This window comes from Panicum virgatum, chromosome 5N (genome assembly GCF_016808335.1).
Source record: "Panicum virgatum strain AP13 chromosome 5N, P.virgatum_v5, whole genome shotgun sequence".
NCBI lineage: Eukaryota > Viridiplantae > Streptophyta > Magnoliopsida > Poales > Poaceae > Panicum > Panicum virgatum.
This window is the reverse complement of record NC_053149.1, coordinates 27615423-27638183: the sequence shown is the minus strand read 5'-3', so window position 1 is coordinate 27638183 and position 22761 is coordinate 27615423.

Sequence of the window (22761 nt, the reverse complement as noted above, 5' to 3'; positions counted from 1 at the left end):
TAGATCTCGGCCTTGCCCTTTTAACCACCCGCGTGGACCCCTTGCGCACCCACCTCACCACACCATCGCCGCCACATCCTGCATCCACCACGCCCCGCATCGCCATTGCTACGCAGAGCCTTGCGCCGCCATGGCCACGCTGAATCGCCGAGCCCCGAGACCTTTAGACCCCCGCTTCGGCTCCGCCTCGATGCCAGGAAGCTTCCCGAGCTCACCACCCTCGACCCCAGCCCGGACCTTGCCGAATTGTGCCCGGACTTCATCTCAGGTGAGATCGGGCCCCCTTTGAAATCCCTCGCCGCCGTTAACCGTTGGACCTCCCTGACCCCTTGTACTGCTTCGCAGTGCCACCCCGCGTCGACCAGTGGGGATCCGGAGACCGGAGGAGCACACAACCGCCCGGACCGCGAGCTTCGCCCAGACGCTGCCGCCCAACCTCGCCGCCGACATCCCTGCGCGCCGTCCTAGCTCGCGTCCGAGCCTCGGTGAACTACACCCCGACCCCCTCCTTCTTCTGCGCTCATTCCCATAGCCCGGGGCGCACCCTAGCCGCCCGGACACCACACGCCGGCGACACAGCGCCGCCGCGCTGCGGAGAGCCCTCGCCACACTGCACAATAGGCCCTGCAGAGCGCACCATAGGGTGTACCGCACCCTGCACGTGCCCCCTGAACCTTTTGCACCCATGCCCTGGCCGAGACATGGCCCGAACACTCCACGCCGGCGGGCGCCACCGCGCAGGTCCGCCCTCTTGCCGTGGCGAGCCCCGTCCGAGCCCCGAGCCGCCTCCCTGTTGCCTCAGGTGGATCACAAATGGCATGATGACCCTCCTAGATTCAAACCCGAGTTAAATCGAGCCCCGGAGCGCCAGTTTTGGCCAAGTCCGGCGAACCCCATCATGCGCCACCGCGGGAAAGGTCGTCGGCATTTTAGCACCGCCGCCCCCGCGCGTCCGAGCCATCTTGGCCGCCAGATCCGGAATCAGCGGACCGAATTAGAATGGCGTACCCCTTTTGTTTTGGACTGCACGATCGCGATCCAACGGCCGAGATCCGTGGATACCGGTTCGGCTTGGCACCTTTGCTAAAGAGTCCCTGGGCTTCTTTGAAATCAACCCGCCGTCCCAGCCAGTTCAAGATTATTTCCAGATCTGCCCAGAATTTTGCACGGAACCCCCTGAGCTTCTTGGATTTAGAACCCACCGTGCACCCTTGGCAGTTTTGCACGCTAACCCCTGCAGCTATGGTTTAATTATATTTATGTCGGTTTTTGCACAGAACCCCTACAACTTTCAGTTTTCTCATAGTTTAGTCCCTAGACCTTGTTTTAGCTCTAGATTTCACGTTCTAGCTCCGTTTTAGGTGTTCTTTATGTCCACGAGATTGTTGTAATGTGTAGAATAACTCCATCTTAGTTTTGTTTGCTGTTTTTATGTATTGTTGTAATGTTTCTTAGTGTTTGCTCTTGTTTGCTTGTATGTTTATGTGTTGCCTGATTTTTGGCCATGTGTTCGTGAGTAGACGTTGATCCTTCAGAGGAGTACTAGTACCCAGAGAAGACACCATCTTCAGAGCAGTTTGAGCAGCAGGAGAACTTTGAGGAAGGCAAGTATAACATGAACAACACCTATCACCTTTAAATACATTTTCATACTGCATTTTAATATTGTATGCCTATAAGGACTTTTCTAGCCACTTATTATCATTTATATATATATCCCTTGGGTTGCATTTTGGTTAGTTGTGCTAGGTGCCGCGCTATAACACACTTGGTCCTTTTAAATTAATTTGATTAATGGTATATGCAACTTAATTCTGAGAGTGTCCCTCTGTGCGGTGTACTTGAGTGGCTCACGTCTCGTTAAAATATGTTTTGTTAGAAATATGGTTTAGGGGGCCAGCACGGTGCTTAGTGCTGGGTTGGCCACTCTCCATAAGGACCGGTTCATAGAGCGACAACCTGGGACAACAGCGCTACCACAAGACTGGAATGGGACGGTCTTGGCTTACTAATTAGGTCATTTTGGTTCGGGAGTAACTTACCAACTGGGGCAAGAGGAAGGGTGAGCTTCAATGGTCCCTGTGCTACGAGGCTTGGTCTGTGTTATCTTGTACCCCCTCGAGGTGGGCCCCATCATTGCGGAGCCTGAATCCTTAGCGGTTACCCCTTACCAACGTGGTCCTTTGTAACAGCCTCGTAGTGAGTTTGCTAGTCATTTCACCTACGGAAGTGTGATGAACAACTAGCGTAGCTCACGACTTGTGGGTAAAGATGTGCAACCTCTGCAAAGTGTAAAACTGGTATACTAGCCGTGCTCACGGTCATGAGCGGCCCAGATCCTCCTTTTGATTAGTGGGGTTATCTTCCTTTGATTAGGAGGGTTCCCCGGGTGGTTTGGTTTGGTTCTCAGTAGTATCATAATAAATTCTAATTAATTACTATGTAACTGGGGTATGGTAACTCATCAACTTGTAGTAAATAGCTTTAATAAAATTTTGCCAAGATTAAAAGCTAATGTAGTTAAGTCAGCCAACCTTAGAGCCTCATAGTTTGTGTTATACTTGTTGAGTACAAGTTGTGTACTCACACTTGCCTTCTCTACTCTTTTTCCTCTTGTCCTTTTTGGGGATACTCTACTACTGCTCAGTTCCTGCCGACGCGAGGGAGTTCACTCGGAGCTACCAGGAGTACAAGGACTTCTAGGCGTTCATCTCCCAGTCGACATTCGTGTGGTGCCCAGCTTCGACGAGAGTTTACGTATATGTTTTTACGCTTCCGTTGTATCAGACATTTTGTCATTCATGTATTAAATAACATTCGTACTCGCTTTATTATATCTTTTTACGTGATATGTGCTGTGATATACTGTTCATTCTGTTGTATATACATGTGACTTGATCCTGGCACGTATATGATTGCTCGGTTTATGTGCTTTTATAAACCGGGTGTTACAACGGCTCTCCCTATAATATCTAGTCGATAAATTCTAAATGTTCTTAACTTATCGAATCGCGGTTAGTGTACCTGCAGAAGTTTGACAGAACATATATATATGCATTGAACCTTTCATGCCAGCACTCATGAAAGTGTCCTCATACATTACCGCTCACTATAGAAGCGGCATCCATGCGTCCAACACTGCATGGACAATGCTCATACGCTACCGAGGCAACGTATTCACGGTACTTTTGCTCCCAATATAATCGACCGATGGTCAATATATTGGCAGTAGCTCAAGTAGGTCACTGCTTGAGCGCAGCGTTCAGTTCGCATCGCCGACGGGAAGGTCAGACTCCCTCAGCTAACTGAGTACACTTTACTCCCAATATAGTCAACTAATAGTTGGTATATTGGTAGCACCTCAAGTAAGCCATTGCTTGAGGGCAGCATTCGGCTTGCATCACTGACGGGAAGGTCATACTCCCTCAGCTGACTGTGGATCCTTACCTTCTTACGTTCGCGTAGGTGCGTCGTTACAGAATTCAAAAAGTTGATTGTGCACAAATGTAAGGTTTGACAGAATGTAAAGTGCTGGAAGTCAGATATAATAAACCATACATAGATAGCCACCTGACAAATCCCATAATTTCCCTAGGGCTTTACGCTCTATGCACAATCCTTAACGAAACCAACGTAGTTTTATAAACACTTTGTTGGTCCAATTTTTATACTGAAATCAATTTTTGAGGTTCCAACACCTCTGGTGTACACTTGCAGCTCTGATAACAGCTGTGTCAGAACCACCTGAATTATCCCGGCTCAAGTGCGCTGGCCATAACCATAAAGGCAACATCGACTCAAACACACTTCAAGCGGAACAATTCTTGGTCTGTCGGGTAACGTCCCGATACAACCACCGGTTCTCGGATCGAACAAGCATACCCCACACGAAGGCGAGTCCCGAGATATTACAACCATTGTTGGCGCTCCTTAAGTATCCATTTTATTCCCTGTTTAACTTTGATAATGGCATGAATTTAATATCAAAATCACTAACCATCCTAACCTCGGCCTGATTATTGGTCATTTTCGCATTTGCACATATATTTTGGAGGTACTTCGTTTTTGCAGGTTTTTGACCAATTTTGGAGCATGAAACGACAAGACCCATGATCACGCAATAACATGAAGAAAGACGAAGGCCAAAGCCCAATCAAAGGACCAAAGGCCATGACGACTAGAAGCCCGTTCATGCACATCCACCCTCCAATGAAGCCCAAAGGACAAAGCCCACAAGATGAGATCGAGATACTTCGGGGCTAAGCAAAGCAAATAGGGATTTAAGGAAGGATTCTCCATCCTATCCTTTGCCTCGAAGATATCTCGAATATAACGACGTCCAACGGGGTGCAATCGTGAAAGGTATAAACTCCGGAAGACTTGGGGAGAAAGGAGGACGCAAGGCGGCGAGAAAATGGGCCAGGCCGGCCGGCCTGGGCCCATGGAGCCGGCCGGCCCAAGTCCTTTTCTGGGAGTCTCTGCCTCCCCTTCGACCTAGGGTTTCCTGAGGCTATTTAAAGACCCTTCCCCTAGGCTCATGCAGAAGATCATTCGGGAGACGACGCCAAGGAGCAAAGAAGATAGAGGGACACCTCTCGGAGAGCCAAGGGTCGTGCTAGTTGTCTAGGGGCTTCCCTAGCCGACGTGGGAACCTTGCAAGGAAGACCACGTCGGAGTTCTGGAGCTAGGATCATCAAGATCAAGGTAGGGCCCCGGTTGTGATCTTGTGATGTACAATCATTCATGGTGAAGTTACTTGTGATTCCGAATTTTTAGCGACCATGTTCTCTCTTTCGATTTCGTTCTTTTCATTGGGTTTGCTTCATCCTAGATCTATTATCGAGATAGATCGCTTAGCATGATCTTGTAGTCATGGTGGCTAGAGGATCATGGCGGAACTATCAATGGGGGTTCGACTTGCTTCAGGATATCGAACACGACCCCGTCCGACGTCCTTATAGTTATTGCAGAATGTAAACAAACAATTCCTATTAAGTTCGCGAGTGACAGGCAATCACTCGACTTTTACCGGTCCTATAAGCATAGCAATTACTCGAACTCAAGTCTAGTGTTCAGTACATAGATTCCTAGGATCATGCATCTAGGGTTTCAATTCAAAACCTAAGAACTGTAAATGCACAAGTAAATAGTAACGATAAGCTGCATAATTTGAAATATTGGGTTATGTCCGGGGCTTGCTTTCGCGGTAGTCACTAGCTAAAATAGCCTTGGGCTCTTCCGGACTTTGGTCCGGGTCTTTAGTCAGTGCAGTGGCGTTCAGCTGGGCTTCTTGATCACTTCTTCGGAATCCAGGATCAGCTCGTACGTCCCGTCCGATAAAACAGTCGTATCTATATGTGATGCAAGAAACGATATTTCAACCACATACATTTCACGATAAAGTCGTAATCTAACAACTAGCAACAAAACTTAGCATATGGGCAATCGTTTATAGAGTAGTTCTAATCTTAACTTTACTTCATTAAAAGAATTGGGTGGCAGTTTTTAAAAGCGAAAAGAAAAGCATGAAAGAATTTGACTATTTTAAAACATAAGCTAAGAACAGATTCTGCAGCTACAAAATTTATGCAAAGTAGTACATCTAATCAGCAGCTTGCAGTAAAAAGCTTAGCTAAAAACAGTAAGGCGTGATTACATGAAAAATACTCAAAACAGATTATGTTTAAACAAAGATGAATTTCTAAAGAACAAACTACCACACCTATGAAGCTCAAAATTTCTTAGAACATGCTTAATATGCTTATGAACGTTCCATAAATTTTTTAGAATTTATCTAGACATAAACTGAAGTAATAATTTTGACAAAATTAAACCACATATGATAAAGCTAATTAGTACAGGAAGTTATATAGTGTTTATGGATCCTAAATTTTACAGACATTAATACACGACCAAAGTAGAGTTACACAAAAATTCTCAGAATTTTCTAACCAAGAAAACTATTTATCACAATTAAAGCCTACTTAACAAGTTAATAAATCAAAGATATAGCTAGACAACTCTAAAATTTCCCAAACTTGGGTAACATAAAGGTTGTAGTGACATGTAAGCATGGTAAAAGGTTCACACTCAGAACCTAAATATTTCTACCAGAACAAATAAATTAGCAGAACTAGTAGATTTAGGAATCTTGAAACTTTGACCTAGTTAATGATGTCAAAAAAGTTTAAAATTTTTACCAGGTAATATTAACACTGCAAGACACAAGCTAGCCAAAGCTCACATGAAATTACTGAGTAGACCTCCTAGAACAATTAAAGCCTAATTATTCAATTCTTTTTCTTGGATTAAAATACGGACCAAAACTGAAGATGTGTATGTAACAAAAGTTTCAGGCCTTGTAACAAGGATTTCAAACTATTTGGATTTGTATTTTTTTGATTTTTCTACGAATTTCTAGGCATTTTCAAATTTCAACCTAAAAACAAAAGGAAAAGAACTGAAGACTTGCATCCAGGCCCCTAGAATTCTAAAAGTATTTGCAGGGAAGCCCCTGGCCAGAGTCAGAGCAGGGGAAGGATTTGACCGGCCGATTCCGGTGGCTCTGGTCGCCGGTGGCGAGGGTGGAGAGGCGTGGGAGCTTCAGGGCGTAACGCGCTACCTTCTGGTGGGGTTAGGTCGGGGAGGAGGCGGCCGGAGGTGGGTCGTCGACGGCGAGCAGCGGCGGTCGGAGCTCGGGAAACGGCGGCGAGGTTTTTCCGGTGGAGAATAGGTGACAAGGAGGGATTGGTGAGCTGCATGAGGACAAGGCGGAGCTATTGGTGGGGTCTGCGTGGGCGGAGGTTGTCTGGAGGTGCGGGGCGACGGTGAGCTCGAGCTCGCCGGCGTTCGGGCGGTCGGCGGCGATGTTCTGGGGGTTCTGGGCAGGGAGCGGGCGAGGCAAGGAGGGGAACGTGAAAGGGGATTTCTCCTAGTACTGAGGCGCACGCGAGTTGGGGAGCTGAGGCTCTGCAGCGAGCTGTCCACGGCGACGCGCGAGGTGGTGGCCGCGGAGCTCGTCGAGGTGGCGTGGCGAGGGGAGGAGAGGTCCAGCGCGAAGGGGAGTGGGTCCAGGAGGTCGCTGGGGTGCCGCGTGGGGCGGTGGACGAAGCAGGAGGTGCCCTACGGCCTCCCATGGCGGCGAGCAGCGCCGCTCAGCGTCGGCGGTGGTGAAGCAGAGAGGGAGGGAGGTGGAAGAAGACTGCTGGGTCTTTTTGCAAATTCCAAAAAGTTCAGGGATCCCACTGTAAAACTAAAATAAATTCTAAACTACGACTCAAATGAAAAATGCCCAACATGAAAGTTGTTCAACTTTTCAAGATCTACAACTTTGATGTTGTGCAAAAATTGATTTGACCAAAGGCTAAAGAGTTATTTTGAAAACATAGGAAGGATTTTGAATTTAATGGACTTTTGTCTTTTCCATTGCAAATTCAGTTTAATTTCAAGCTAAAAAGCAAAATTTTCTGCCATGTAATGATTACACTAAATTTTACAAATAAACCCTCCACAAAAGCAATATTAGCTCTCCGTATTCAAATTAAACTATAGAAAGGACCCTGCAATAAATCATATTTACACAATTACCCTTTTATTTTTATAATAAGATCCTTTTTCAAGCAAATTAAGCACATGATTCATAAAATAAATACAATTATACTGTGCAGACACCTAGGGTGTCACACCGACGACCGTGCTCGACTGAGTCCGGGGTTATGGGGACTCCGTTCCCATTACGCTGACAGTGTCATACCCAAGGCGGTATTTGATCAACTAAACTACTCGGTGTTGGCTCCAACACCAATGCTGTTTTAATTGGCAGACTCAACGGTACAACACCCTGAGGGCATTACGGGACTGTTTTATCCCCGTTGACTTCGTGGTACTCGATTAGGATGATCAGAAGGAAACGACCCTCATTCTAGGACGACCATTCCTCAATATAGTAGATTCTCATAAAATCTATATAGAATCAATAAAAATATTTTCACATGCTTTATTTCCTATGTCATATGCTTTGTAAGAATGTGTAAACTTATCCAGAGTTGAAAGAATGAAAAGTTGCTCTATTCTGCGTAGTTTGTCAGTCTACTTTAAAATTTGTTGTTTTCTTAAGTTTGAGTTCACTGGCTTGATAAACCTTTCACCATGAACCTGAAAGTCTTATGGGTTGCAATGCTTAATCAAAGTCGAGGTTGTTTTGAGTATAGATATAGTGAATGGAGCAATATAATATTTTTTTAAATGATGCTCGAAGTCTGGAGTTTTGATTTTAAAATAAAATAAGAAAGGCAAATTTCTCAATGATGATAAATACCTTCCAGAGCCATATGAGTACTTTATTGCAAAATCGTATACATATGCTACTTGTCTTTTCATTGAGTGTTGTAAAATTGTGTGACCCTAGTGACAATCTTTTCATACTCTTGTGATCAAGTCCACATACACGTTCACTCAGGATGCAGAATTTATTGGGTCAACCCAATGACCTGGAACCCAATTCCTAACTAGTAGCATAGAAACCCAAAGAGCCAACCCAAACAGATTTTTAGTATTACACTGGTTCACCTGATGGGTCATCGAGTTAACCCAAAACACCGCTGCAAAAGGGCACTCCAGATTCCAGAACCACACTTTTGATTTTCCTCTCTCTTCAAGACAGCCATGCTCGTACAAGCTAACAAGCTCCCTCCTTGATCTCTCGCGGCCATATTCCTCGTCAACCTCTTAGGGGGCTCTAGTGAACATCGGCTTCGACCTCGATCAACCTGCTTCTCCGTGACATGCATGAATGCTACAGTCCTATCATTTATCTTCATCGCTGACCTCCCGTCCGAGCTGCTGGCCGAGATCCAATGTCGCCTCAACTTCTTCGTGGGCTGCAGCGGCGGTGGGGCGTCCTGGCTCCAGCACACGGTGGGCGCCTTGCCTCGTCCTCCGTGGCGTGACCACGGGCACGGTGACGCTCTTCTCCATGGCCGGCCGTGAGGCCGGCTCTGCTCCTGCCCCGGACCCCGCAATGCGCGGCCCGTCATGCTGGGCTCCATGAATGGGTGGCTCATCTCCGCCTTACCATGCCGGGGCAAGTACGCCTCCATGCTCTGACGCTCATCCTGTCTTAGCAAGGGAGTTCGCCGCTCTAGCCTTCGCAACGGCCGGCGACCCCGCGTGGAGGCGGCGCCCACTCACGACGGTCAGCAACCCCGCGTGGAGGCTGGCGTCCTCTCGCAACGGCGTCGAGGACGCGATATACCACGACGGCCAGTTCTACTCCTTCTCCGCAACCTACTCCGGCGGCGTCGAGACGTGGGAACCCCACGCCAGCAACATTCTTTTTGGGTACCCACTGGTTTTTATGGGTAATTTTGTGTTTGCTTTTGGGTCAACCCATTACTTAGATTTTTTAAATTGGGTTGAACGCATTGAACACTGGTTGACCCAAAAGTGACCCACTTGCATCCTGAATATTCACCTCCATCTGTGAAATTCCTACATTGGAAATCAGCATTATCCATCATCCACCAAAAAATACTCCATGTGTTCACAATCTCTCTCTCCAGAATAAATACCCCTGACTTATTTATGTCATGGTTAGCCCGGAAGAGAGAGATGGGCTGCCATGTCTAATATATATATATATATATATATATATATATGTGTGTGTGTGTGTGTGTGTGTGTGTGTACCTATTGTCTATTCAACACCCCCGCCGGCGCTGCACAACTCCAGCGAGTAAAAGCCACCCAGGTTATTACTTCCTCACCACCATTTCAGTGCTTTGTTTAGGGTCGCAATTAGCTTGACCAGGGGGATTCATCTTGCAGCTATCAATGGTGATATAGTTCCCAGCTTCACCACCATTTGTTGATTTATCGTTGTTCAAGCTGCAAGGTTAGTGCATAGATATTAAGATAAGCGTAACTAAATACAACCATCCTAAAGGGAATCTATGGTGGTAAACCCTAAGATGATTGTAAGACTCGCAGCGCCTTGGCACAACAGATGAAAGATCTCAGAGATATCTAGGATGAGCATAACTTTTGTGAAGAATCAAAATGGAACTTCATGCTCATGGAGTGAGTGGCTTGATCTTCGGATAGAGCAACTAGAGAATGTTCATGGCCCCATAGTGAAAGAGGATGTGTAACTCTGTGGGCCAAATGAAGAATTCTTAGTTTGGCTCACGAAGGACATGAGCATCTTTCAGCTCGTCCCTTCCATAGATAGAAAGCCTCGCACTTCATCAAAGATGAATGTGATGGCAAAGCAATCCATCTTACGCTTCCAAAAGAAGTTCATTTGAAGTGAAGGGTGAGCATAACTTCTATTGGGCATCAATCAAAATCAAGGAACAAGATGTGAGTTTTGAATCACTTGATTTGATTGGCACCGATCAGAAATTGAGGATAAGAATGTGAGTTTGTTTCACTCAATTTCATCAGCATGGACCTATGATCCCTTGACCAAAAAGATGAGTCCTACGGACTTACAACATGGTGGTCAATGTCGAGGCATATTCGTCGTTGAAAACTGCTCAGAGTTTGCCTTGAGACAAGAACATTTCGGAGATGAAACTCGTAGCGGGATGAGGAACTAGGTCTAGAGAGGATGGCTCTAAAGACTCACCCCAAAGGGTCAGAAGGTGTGTACGAGGATAACCTTCCATGGATAGCGAGGGTGAAGGTAGAGATAAAGAAAAGCAAAAAGGTACAAAGACAAAGTGGGTAACGGGGGTCAAGGTAGAGATAAGGAAAGATAAAAGGGTAAGATCTTTTTTGAAAGAAAAAAGAAGAAAATACGAGGACCAACCAGGTTCAAAGAAAGATACAGTAATCGTTCCTCGGCAGCGGAGCCAGAAATCTTGTTCGGTATTTTAACGATGCGAATAAATCTGCAAGTGCACAGATATCGTTATAGCTTTCACCCATGAGTATTCAAGGGTATCGTATCCATAGGGAATGTGTGTGCACTAACTCCTAATTTAGTCGGTCCAAGGACACACCAGGATATGAGTGGCGAGGATGGATAGGATTCCTGCGGGAGCACTAAAGATGAGTTAAAGGTCGATCTCTCGGGCAGAATACTCGCTTCGGGCACTGGCTTACCCCTGAAATGGTCAGGAGACTACGGCCAATGGCGCTACACTATATCCGAACGTGGAGGATTACAAAGGATCGATGTTGATGGTCACTAATGACCTGTTTTGACCATCAACTATCGTGCAAAAGTCGAGCAGCAGAAGGAATAAATGTTAGCATAGGATGATTATTTGACGAATTCCACAGATGCTGGTCGGAGAATGTGTGCAGGTGAATTTGGGACAAAACTGCAGGTAACGAACATATTATCCAAGGCATAAATTCCTGGGCCAAGCACAAGCAAGCCCAAATGCCAAAGGGGCCCACTTGGTAGCTGCACCTGAGAGGGAAACTCAGGCCACATGCGTGACACGTCATTGATCCAAAGCAATTCCACCTCGACCAATCAGAAGCGAGCAAGAAGATCCATGGACCCACCAGGGCATGCAACCGACATAGTTTCGCGCCAAGTCACCATGAACCGACCTAAGGGCCCACTCACCAGTCACGAGTCCAAAAATGGGGGCGAAAGGCGGTGGCCAGAGGTCGGCCGACCAAGAGGTCGCCCGACCTAGCACTGGGCCCTCTCGCCTCCAGCTTCCACGTGTCACTTCCCTATTGGCTCTAGAAGGCGGTTTGAGGAGGATTGGCTGCATTTCTGGGGTGGCTCCCTCCTATAAATACAAGGGGAGGGGGTGAGAATAGGAACACACACAACACACCACACACCACACAACACAACACCACACACCACATCATCTCTTCTCTTGAGTCCTCACTTGAGGTGAGGAGTTGTCTTAGGGAGTTTAGGAGTAGAGGTACTCAGGAGGGGCGCCGTCAATGGCGTTCTTCTCCAAATTGTACCTCTACAAGAGTGAGGGAGATAGTCGAGGGATGTGTTGGGCTTGTCGGCGCTCTTCTCCGCTTGTACCTCGACGGATGCTTATTCGGTTATAAGTATTCGAGACTTTCCTTGCTTATTTAGAATTAGAGTCTAGATCGCAAGTTATCATCTCTACCTTATATTAGTTGATGTGTATGCTAGTGAGTAGCATTTGACTCTAGAGTTGGGCTCCAGATAGAAAAGGATAACCCTGTACTCCTCTAGAGTTAGTAGGGAAAGGCGTAGACGTGGTGTCTAGGCTGGACTATACCACTCAGTTGTCTGATAGTCCCACGGCTTGTAGAGGTAGCCGGCAGGTGGTGACAGCCCTGTTCGAGCCTTTTAGTAATCCTCCACGTTCGGATATTGGATAGAGCATCATATTGGAACTATCGACTAGTATAAGCCGGTCGATACCTTTAGCTCGAAGTATAACGATGACGTGATCTCGTCTTCTAAACATAGATTCTAGATCTTAGAAAGTCCTCTCTTTCCTATCCTCCTACACCAGTGTGTGTGTGTGTCTTTGGACAGTCTGAACCCGTAGATAGTGTACTCACATTCCCTACTGGATACGATACCCTGGAATACTCTTGGGTGAAAGCCACAACATTATCCGTGCGCTTGCGGATTTTATTCATGACGTTACAAAATAGCAACAATCGACAGGGTTGTCACCACCTACGGCCTACCTCACAGATAGTGGGATAAAAAGCTAACGAAGGTAACCCTTAGCCCAGACACCAGGTCTGTGCTACTGGTTACTATTGCAGTCTAACTACGTATGATGTCCCGTAGCAAACTATGGCACTCCGTATACATACGGAGCGACGAACCCGCAAGAGAGCTGATCTCACTCATATGAAAGTACTATGCAAGATAGGAATCATAAATTCTAACTTACTCATATCAGAGGAAGCCAGCATCCTTAGAGGTACAAGATCGGAGAAGACTGCCGACAGGCCAGGCGCTTCCCCGAACTACTCCTCACTGTCCTCCTACTCTAAGCACCCTAGGCAGGGTCTCGCCTTAGAGTTGGAGCACTACATCTTCAAGTGTGTTGGGGACGCCACCTTCGCCCGTCCTCAAAGGTACTCGACTGCGCAAGATAAAGCTGAGCGGCATGGCGAAGTGGTCAACGAAGCCGAATGGGACTTGTTCGAAGGCCCTAAGGTGAAGGGGGGAAGAATACAGGCAAGTCCCGCCGGAGGGCGGTGAAGAGGCGTGCAGCAAAGCGGTCCTAAGAGCCACCTCCGAAGGACCAACGAAGGCTCCAGTCATGAAGAGGCGCGATTGGCGAGGGGGGTCCACTATCAGGAGATTGTACGGAGTGTCGAGTCCAGCTGTAAATCTACTACACTCTGTCGGTTCTTGTAACATTACTAGAATACCCCTGGAATATTCCTAGATGCTAGCAGTTAAGGAGCAGTTAGGGGTTTTACGCCCGTGAGTAGGTAAGCCGTTGGGCTATAAATACCCCCTTTGTAACCGTGTGAAATACATTGAATACAGAGCAATTACGCCCTTGGTTTGATTTTAGTGTTGTTACTGTGGTTGTGATTGTTTTCTCGAGGCTTCGCCTTCGACGATCTGAGCTATTGTGATACTCCTTCACCCCGAAGGGTATCTTCCACCAATAGCTTTGGCGCCCACTGTTGACGCACCTTAGCGCCCCTGATTTATATACCGCAAGCGCACGGTTTCGTGTAGCTTTTCCCTCAGAGTATTCCCCCAAGGTTTATCAATCCACGGAACCAAAGAGACTAAGAAACAATCTACTAGCATAGAGATTCCTTTGTGTTGATGTGGTGTAAAACGAATCTAATCTACTAAAAACGACAAACACCGAAGGTAGCGAGAGAAAGTTAGAGATAACCAATCTAGATCACCTAGATCATGCATATGTTGTAGTTCCAGCTAGATGTAGTGAAGTAAGATAGATGTGAATCTCAATGAAAAGCATCTTTAAACTCAAAATCTCCAACCGATCCCTCAATACTCCGCCTACTCTGTGGAGACGGCCTGTCATGACGCCCCCCTTTTGAACGAAATACCCTGAAGCAAGTCGAACCCCCTTTGGTAGTTCCGTCATGAACCTCTATCCACCATGGCTACATGATCATGCTAAGTGATCTATCTCGATAATAGATCTAGGATGAAGCGAACCCAAAGAAAAGAACGAAATCGAAAGAGAGAACATGGTCGCTAAACATTCGGAATCACAAATAACTTCACCATGAATGATAGTACATCACAAGATTACAACCGGGCCCCTACCTTGATCTTGATGATCCTAGCTCCAGAACTTCGACGTGGTCTTCCTTGCAAGGTTCCCACGTCGGCTAGGGCAAACCCTCGGCTCTCCGAGAGGTGTCCCTCTATCTTCTCTGCTCCTTGGCGTCGTCTCCCGAATTGATCTCTGCGTGAACCTTAGGGAGGGGTCTTTAAATAGCCTCAGGGAACCCTTGGTCAAAGGGGAGGTCGAACCGACCTAAAAAAGGGCTGGGCCGGCCAGCCCAATGAGCCTAGGCTGGCCGGCCTGGCTCTTTCCTTCGCCGGCTCATGTTCATCTTTCTCCCCAAGTCTACTGGAATCTTCTAGAGTTTATGTCTTTCATGATTGCACCCCATTAGACGTCGTTATCTTCGAGATTTCTTCGAGGAGAAGGATAGGATGGAAAATCCTTCGTTAAATATCTCTTTGCTCTGCTTAGCCCCGAAGTATCTTGATCTTATCTTGTGGGCTTTGTCTTTTGGGCTTCATTGGAGGGTGGATGTGCATGAACGGGCATCTAATCATCATGGCCTTCGATCCTTTGTTCGGGCTTTGGCCTTTGTCTTTCTTCGTGTCATCGCGTGATCGTGGGCCTCGCCATTTCATGCTCCAAAATTAGTCAAAAACCTGCAAAAACGAAGTACCTCTAAAATATATGTGCAAACGCGAAAACGACCAATAATTGGGCCGAGGTTAAGATGGTTAGTGATTCTGATATTAAATTCATGCCATTATCAAAGTTAAACAGGGGATAAAATGGATACTTAAGGAGTGCCAACATTCCTCCCATGCTTAAACCTTGCTCGTCCTCGAGTAAGTCTTTGATAAAAAATCAGCGCTACCTTTCAGTGTCCAATCCCTGCACTTGATCATACACGAGAAAACACAATGCTCCCAAAAAATATTTTGCAGTTAATAGTTCAAGTTGTAACCAGCTTTTTCAATGTGGAAGGTTGATACAAGTTAAATGCTTCCCCACAATTATTAAGCACATGCTCTCAAAATTAAACAAGTCTCAGAATTAAGAAAGTAAGTTCCATAAGTAATGCTAAACCAAGATCAATAATTTAAACCTCATTGCAATTTTCTCATGGAAACTCTCAGCTCATCTTGTCTCTCAAACTTGCTAGAACTACCTCCTTTCTTTCTGTCATATGTATGTGTGAGGCTTTATCTGAAGCTCTGGAAAGGTTAGTTCTAACAAAAGATGTTATAATCAAGATATTATCAAAACAAGAAATACTTCTTATGGATTTACCGAGACTCGTCAAAAAGACCATTGGAAAATAATTTCTTTGTGGAGAGGGAGAGAATGGAACACACACTTTATATGGTGGACATGTGCAAATGGCAACGGTTGATCCCAAGGCACGACTGAAGTCCTTGTTATCGGAATGCACATGGTTGGAATAATTGAGTATAGAATAATCTTCAAAGTACCTGGAGTTTAATGAAGCTAAAGGAACCGAGGAGCTTTTCATCATCATTCGTTTCATTTTTTTTCTTTTCTTTTCTCTCTTCCTCTTTTTTTTCTTTCTTTTTGCTCCTCAGAACCATTGGCAACACAATGCACTAACTCCACCTCCCCCATGCTTGAATGTTTGCTTGTCCTCAAGCAATGAAGTGATGATAACTTGATGGAGTGAGTGCACAAAACCTTTATCAATTCTCTGGACTTAACTTTGGAATTCAATGTTGCATCTCCTCGAGAAAGATTGAAGCCAACAGAGGAGGAAAAGGGGCAGGACGGCCGGCCTAGGGGTGTTGGGCCGGCCGGCCTACTGCCTGTAGGCCTCCACTTCTTCTGATTTTTCTTCTGCGAACTCTTTGATGCTTCCCAAGCTTATGTTTTACTGAATTTTGCTTTTGATTCCACTGTTTTGCCGTCGAAATAAATATATACTTAATATATAGGTTGTGGTCAAGGAGGTGTTTCACAAAAAGATGTTTTTGGTTAAGGGTGGATATCTAGCGAGGTTTGCGATGTTCCCGGTATAGAAACTCACAATGCATGGATAATATGGCTAGCAAAAGAGAGGTACGCAAAAATACGGAATGGTCAGCTTCTTAGTCTCGTACCAAAGAAGATAAATCCTGAACTATTTCACCTGAAAATAATTCTTGCTCTATGGTTTGTTATGATATATCATTTAGGCTTGTAAAAGGGTAGAGCAATTGCAAAAGGTATCATTGACAAGGTTAGTTCATAATTAAATCCAAAATAAATTTTCTTTGACAAGCTTAATTAAGAGAGCAAGAATAAAAGATATGGGTCTTAATTTATCATAACCTCCACTATTGAATTAGCTGGCATTTAATTAATTTTCAGATCATGTTAGAGAGAGCATTAGTTTAATCATGCATAAACCAAGCACAAGAAATTAGACAAAGCGGCAACGATCATCATATTTTAACATGGCACAAACTTTCTATCATCATCGCTAACCATAACATTAAAGCATGGGTGATGCATTTATTTATCATGGTGATGAAAGCAAAAGAAAACAATTTGCACACATGCTGAAAAATAAAAATAGAAAAATTGCTACGCACACACAAGCTTGCACACATGCTGAAAATAAATGAAAAGAAATAGAAAAATCCAAACCACACGTGCGAGCATTTTATTCATGGTCATGCCGTCGATCAATCTCCTTGATTGGCTCTTGCGTTGTATCATTGGTCATAATACTGCTGGAATGCTCCTCCATTAAATTGTTCCGGTGGCGCCAAGCCTAGAAGTCCCATTTGATATGCGATTCCCGCGGTTCCATCTTCTAGTTGGGTTGTATGCCTCCGGATGACGTCTATATCTTCCATGTTTCTTCTCGCATAGGCACCCATGATTCTCATTCCTTGTTCCGGTTGAGGGAGGTCAAAATATTGTGCTCCAAATGACGGGTCGGGCATCTCTCCTTGGTATGACGAGGGTGGGTAGCCGTAGTTGCTAAATGGTGGGGGTGCCGCCGCAGTGTTCCCCCATGCTTGTTCTTGGCTTCCTTCCCATTGACTCGTCCATCCTTGCGGGTATCCCTGTCCACTTGATGCACCTTGAAATTCATTCCTCCAATAAGCGGAACTTGGCGGTGGAAGGTTTACTTCCAAGTCTTCTTGTTGTGCCAATGCCGATGTCCCTTCAATTAACCTTCCTCTTTTTGATTTCTTCACCTTTTTTCCAATATTTTCAACTCGCCAATCAGTCCTCCCTCTTGCAAATAATTTCAGCCTTTGATCGGGGAGGGAAATATCCATCTCCGAAATAGTGAATCCCTTCTTTTCATCCCCTCCGATATAACGGCCTTGCCTCAAATGTTCAATCCCAATATCTCTTCCCGGGACATAAAATTTTTGGATCACTCGTAACCTCGGATTCATGGCTCGGGCTATCATTGTGAGATAACACCCCGAACCAACTTCTCCTGTGCCGGATGATGCTTCACAAATGCACCTTTCAACCATAATGTAGGTGGGATCAATTACTTGCTTCTTCACCAATGCAGCATACATCCAATTTAATTCTTGGTCGGTAACCTTCGATTCTCTAATCCTCCCGAGAATTCTCTTGCTCTACCAAGAGTGGAATATTTGGAGGGTCACATTACTTATATTTTTCCTTTGGTGGTTGACATCTTTTGCTATTTTTGTCCAAAATTCATCAAGCTCTCCATCTTCAACTTGCACCATTTCATATGCATTACTTTTGAATCCGAGCAAGCTTCCTATTTCTCCATAGGTGATTACTTTCTCTTCATTTTTGAGCCGAAATTTCAGACATGGAACTTCTTCATCATCCACCACTTCCATTGATTTTTCTAATGTCATGAACATCTCAAGAGCTACTTCTTCTTGCATATCAACCGTGACACCGTCGGAAAATAACTTCCAACCGATGTTCTCCAAGAGCTCATAGATGTCATGATGAAATCCCAGCTTCACCAATGCTTCATCAAAAAAATCATAATTTGCTCGCAGTCTTCCCTTCATGAACTTGAGCCTTTCTTCTTCTTCCTTCGACAAGATAATAAACCCATATTCTGAATTCTTGGGCTTGTATGGCGGTGGTGCGGATGACCTTGTCGAACGCCGTGGAGGAGGTGGCATCCCTTCGGTGAATCGCATGGAGGAGCTTCTCGGGTCTCTCATCCCACCAAGGAGCAGCATGTCGCTCCTCGGTGCGGGGTTGTCTTCCTCCATGCTCTGCGGAGACTCAAAGACCAAGTGCCTCCGCGAAGAACTTGCCGATGCGTCGGATGTTGATGAACGTGTCCTTCTCCTCCCGGTGATGAACTTCATGAGACCACTCATGGCGAATCCTTGCTGCACGCACTCAAAAACAAACACACCGGGGATTTCTTGCTGGCGGGAGAACAATATATCGAAGAGTGGAACAAACTAGGAAATGTGGTGAATTTTCTGAGATTTTTGGAGTAGATTTTGGTGGACAAATTTTTTCAGGGCTCTAACTGATGTTTCTGGGCGAAGAACTTGAAGAACATAAAAAGGAACTGAGTGAGGAGTATACCTGCCAAAGGGGAGCACCAGAGGGGTTAAATAGGGGCCAGGCCGGCCGGCCTAGGGCCTTGGGGCCGACCGGCCTAGGGGATTCCTGGCTCCTCTCCACTTCAATTTTCTCTGGTGGCTTCCTGGTGCAATTATTCGCTTCTGTCTAGTACATCTTGCATGCTTTGCACCGTCCAAATCCTGTGAACCACTCCTTCTTTGTCTTTGATGTCCACTTGCAACATTATTTCTCCACTTTGTGTCATTCACCTTGTCCCATGCTTCATCATGCATCACATGGTGCCATCTTTGCTGAAAATCACATGTCCTTCCATGCATGGCTGCTCCCTCCTTTGAATTATTTGCATGTGGTGGTAGGTAGAGAGCACTACTCTTTCCCGTGCACTCACTTTGATCAATGGGTGTTAATCAAGCACATAAACCCTCTCCAAATCATGCTTAGATGTTTAATCCTCCTCTAACTTCGAAATTTCAGAATTGACTCAAAGCATGCAATGAGTTTAAATGAATAATTAGGGGGGGTTGAAACATCTTTACATTTGTAAGTCGAAAAATATTTCTCGACTACATTAATTTTGATTGCACCGGAACCGTTCACTTTCATGAATTGAGAGCGAACAATCTCGAATTCAACCGTGGGTCTTGGGTTTAGGTTCTAATTTTTGCCAAAAATGAGGGAGAGAATTTTGAAAAAGAGAATAATGAAAGTTAGAAAAATTCTAATCCTATGGTAATGAAAACTGAAAATTCTCTATATTTGTGCGAACCTACGCGTCAAGAATTTAAGTAATATAAACATAGCGCGGCTCTACTTGTGTCTTTTATCTCTACTTGGTTCGGCCGTCATGGAGAGGACGGTCGCCAAAAATAGGTATGGAATTTTGTATGTGGCTTTCTCAAGAAGAGGCAAATAAATCATAGGATGGCTCGTGTCATTGGTTTAGAATAAGAGATAACATCGGAATGACTGAGCGAATAAAATCCAAATCGAATTGTTTGACCGAACTACCAATTGTTCAAAAGTATATCATGTTCTTGCGTAGCAAAATTCTCGACTCACTTACCTAAACCTTTCGCGGGTTGTCCTCCCGGCAGCTTTATTATTGACTCGATGAACGGGTTGAACTCCCGGCAGCTTTATTCTTGACTCGACGAACGGGTTGCCTCCCGCGAAGCGCTTCGTTTATAGTCTATAGCTAGACTTTCTTCTTCTTCACTTCGGACCAACGCTCGGTGATGGCGCTGCAGTCTTGGGTACCCACTTCCGCACAATCCTTGGTGCGGGTTTGTCTTCTACGTTAGTCGTCTTTTTGGTCTTCACAGGCGGGCTTTTAGCTTTCTTCTTGACGGGTGCAGCGATCTTCTTTGTCGCGATGGACGCGACGACTTCTATCTCCTTCTTCGCTTCCTTCTTGTTCAGCTCCTCTTCTTTCTTTGGCTTCTCCTTTGTGACACGGCGGTGAGGCAGAACATATTTGACATTGATCATGTTGCATACCTCGAGGCGTGGACGAAACATGAATTCGCTTGTGGTGCCATTGATGTCAAACTTTATCTCCCCCTTGCCAACGTCGGTGTTCGCCCTTGCGGTCTTGAGAAAAGGCCTCCCAAGTATGAGAGGCGCCTTGCTCCCTTCTCCCATATCGAGAATCACAAAGTCAACATGGACTAAGTGTTCTCCAATCTTCACGGGCACGTCTTCGGCGATTCCCAAAGGATAGCGAACGGAATTGTCCGCTAACTCTAGGCACATGGCAGTGGGCTCCGGCTCCGGTAAGCGTAGCTTCTCGAACACATTCTTGGGCATGATGCTCACACTTGCACCGAGATCACAAAGTGCTTTTTTGAACTTAAGGGATCCAATGGAACATGGGATGGTAGGACATCCGGGGTCCCTCTTCTTTTCAGGAGCTTCATTAGCGATTGCCGCGCTACATTCCTCGGTTAGCTTGACAGTGCTTGGCGGTATCTCGCGCTTGTTTCCTATGATGTCTTTGAAGTAGCGAGAATACGTCGGAACTTGTAGAGCGTCCAAGAGCGGCATATTGATGCTCAACCTGCGTACCATGTCAACAAATTTGTTGAATTTCTCATCTTCATGTTTACCTTTGCGGTATCGTGGCCTTGGCGGTAGAATCTTTGTGTCTATGTCATCTAGCTCAAACTCCAGCTCTTCGGTGACTATCTCAGGCATAGGAGTAGGTGCCTTCTCCTTAATGATGGTCTCCAGTTCAACTCTTGGCTTAGGCTTCCTTGCTCCCGCCGCATGTTCGGGTTCTTCGGTCTCCTTTCCCGAGCAAGTTTGAATTGCCTTAGCCGTCTCCGAACTTTGAGGTTGTCCGGGAAATTTTCCTTCATTGCTAGATAGGCGTCCGGCGAGCTGGGCTACTTGTGTTTCTAGCATCTTCATCATGTTGAATACTTGAAGGTTAGAGCTCCCGACCTCCGTCACCTTGCCATCAATGTTCTCCAAAATCTTGTCCATAGCCTTGAACTTGGTGACGGTGTCCTTGTTGATCTTGCCTTGCTCCTCCATGAACTCCTTCAATTGTATACGAAGAGGCACCGAGTTTTGAATGGAAGAGCTTGCATTAAATTGGGGTCTACCTTGCCCGTAGCGGAAGTTGGTCGGCGGAATCCATTTTCCCTTCTTCATGTAGTCGAGCATCTTGGCTTCCTCCGGGCAATTCTTTTGTACATGGCCATACTCTCAACATTCTTCACATGTAGACCTCGCTTCGGCCGCCTTCAAATCGATAGCTTCGGCTTCTCTCTTTTCCACTTCCATCTTCTCCAACCTTCTCATGAGCGTGTCGATCTTCCCTTCTAGCACTTCTTCGCGTTCCACTTGTAATACACTCTTCGTGGCGCCCACGGCTTGGAGTGGTTGCAGGCGCCCCGATGATGCCCATGCGTCATTGTTCGCCACCTTCTTGAATAGCTTGAAAACTTGAGTAGGCGTGAGCTCAATGATAGAACCTCCGGCCGATGTGTCAATGATCCCCCTTGATGCAATAGTGAGGCCTTGATAGAACTTCTGGGCCACATCCTCCCTTGAGAACTTGTGATGAGGTACGGCGCGGATGTAGTCGTTGAAGCGCTCATAGGCTTCCGCAATAGTCTCCGTCGGGGCTTGCGCGAATGTTGCAATCTTGTTGCGCAGAATCTGGGTCTTGCCCGGCGAGTAGAACTCCGTCATGAATTCTTTCATCAAGGACTCCCAATTTTGCACCGTGCGCGGTGGTAGAGAATGAGACCATTACAGCGCTCTCCCAAGTAGAGAGAACGGAAAGAGCCTCGCTCTTATTTGATCTTGAGTCATCCCTTGCATATCGAAGGTGAGGCATAGTTGGAGGAACGCTTGAAGATGTAGATTAGCGTCTTCTTTTCCAGTGAAAGGCGAGCTTTGCACCATCCTTATGATTGAAGTCTTGATCTCGAACGGAACTCCGATGTTGTCGAGATTTTGGATCGGCAAGTCCCAAACGTCCGGAGTGCATAGCTCTCCGATCGTACGCTCCACCTCTGGTAGCGCCATCCCTTGGTGAAGTGGCGCCTCCTTTGGACTTGTTGGTGGAGTTGCTTGAGGTGAAGACGATGAATCGTCGGCTTCAACTTTTGGATCTACTAGTTCCGGCTTCCTTGATCGTGCTTCTCGTCTCCTTTGCCTGTAAATTTTTTCTGGATCATCCACAAAATTTTTGGGTTTGTTGGAGAGGCTCCCGTCCATCTCCTGTTAGGGGTTAGTGAAAAAGAAAAAATATATACGAGATCTAAAAGATGAATATACAAGATCTAAAACATAAAAGAAAAATAAAGAAAACTCTAGATTAGATTGATTTTCGTGGAATAGATCCGTTTTTTTAGTTAGCTCAGAAAAATAAGAGATCTAAAAACGTCAAAAAGAAAAATCAAGAAAAAGAAATATTTACGAATGCAAGTAAGATTGGATCTTAAATCGATGGTTCCCCGGCAATGGCGCCAGAAAAGCTTGTTGACGCTCCT